The sequence below is a fragment of the Fukomys damarensis genome, unplaced genomic scaffold (assembly GCF_012274545.1).
Source record: "Fukomys damarensis isolate Sample0158 unplaced genomic scaffold, DMR_v1.0_HiC HiC_scaffold_28, whole genome shotgun sequence".
In the NCBI taxonomy this organism is placed as follows: domain Eukaryota; kingdom Metazoa; phylum Chordata; class Mammalia; order Rodentia; family Bathyergidae; genus Fukomys; species Fukomys damarensis.
The window spans coordinates 40,880,684-40,882,031 of NW_022900940.1; the positions used below are offsets into that span (position 1 = coordinate 40,880,684).

General features: G+C 36.5%; 1 pseudogene; it reads left to right on the forward strand.

Moving 5' to 3' along the window:
- The window catches only part of LOC104875563, a 5,377-nt pseudogene extending 4,350 nt beyond the window's left edge, over positions 1–1,027 (forward strand).
- The last annotated feature ends 321 nt before the right edge of the window (positions 1,028–1,348 follow it).

A 1,348-nucleotide genomic window follows, 5' to 3' on the forward strand; every position in this document is an offset into this window, starting at 1 on the left:
CCAGGGATCGAACTCGGGTCCTTGTGCTTGTGAGGCAGGAGGCAGAACCACTGAGCTAAATCCCCGGCCCACAGAGGATCTTTTTGATCATATGAAACACGCTGGTTCTCATGACCCAATAAAAGTAAAACCAAGGTTGGTCCATGGAGGATGTGAACTTGCATCATTTCTTCAGTTAAATCCCTGCAGGGCTGCCAAAACAAAGCGTGACAACACTAAAATAGAGAAATAAAAATGAATGATAGTTGAGAAGATATGTTTAATCAGACAACACATGAAGAATACAAATCCCATTTGGCAGATGGTTTCCCCCAGGTAGTAAATGAATTGGAGGAATTATCTTCTGCCATGAAGAAACCAAATGCACATGATGATTAAGAAGATAAAGTCAAGCATAAAGCATTTGTGGAGCCATATTTTAAAGATGATGAAACAGAGATTAGCTGAGGGCCGGGGATTTAGCTCAGTGCTTCTGCTGCCTCCCTCACAAGCACAATGTCCCAAGTTCAATCCCTGGTACAAAAAAAAAAGAAAAACAGAGATTAGCTGAGAATTTTTCCTTCATATCTAGGTGGCTCGTAAAAAAAGAAAAATGCTTGGACACACATGTAAAGAATGTGAAATCTACTGAGCAGATATGCAGCAGAAGAAATAGTAAAGAAGTTTGCTTCCTGCTCAAGACACAGATTCCACTGCAGTCCACCCCCAACATCAGGGAATTTCAGAACAGTTGGTTTTCCGTCCACTCAGACTTGTATGGAAAGAGATTAGGGCCAGAGATTTAGCTCAGTGGTTCTGTCGCCTGCCATGCAAGCGCAAGGTCCTGAGTTGGATCCCTGGTACCAAAAAAAGAGATTACTTTAAAGATCTAGACTTTGCCCTCACCCAAAAAGACAACAGCCTTACAACACAATGTTTTCTCCAAAAGTCAAGGAGCAAAAGTTACAGAGGCAGAAACAAAAACAGAATGATAGAGGGCAGTTATTCTCTTTTAGTATTTACAGTTAAACTGGATATTAAACATTGATTTTTTTATCTTCTATAAATTGACTTAAAATCACCTTTCTATTAAAAATGATTTAAATGACATTTACTTATACACAAATGACTATTTAAAATATGGATATGTTTATATTTTCTTACTTTTAAGTGCTTTGATTTTGCACTCTACAAGTTGTTTACTTCTTTTTGGTAATTACAATTTTGAAAATAAAAAATAAAAATAATATTGTACATGACATGACAAAAACATGGATTATAAATAGTGCTAAATTTATAAGGAAAAAAACAAACTGGATTACTAGCCCACATGGTGTATAAAAATCAATTTTAGGTAGATTGAAAACTT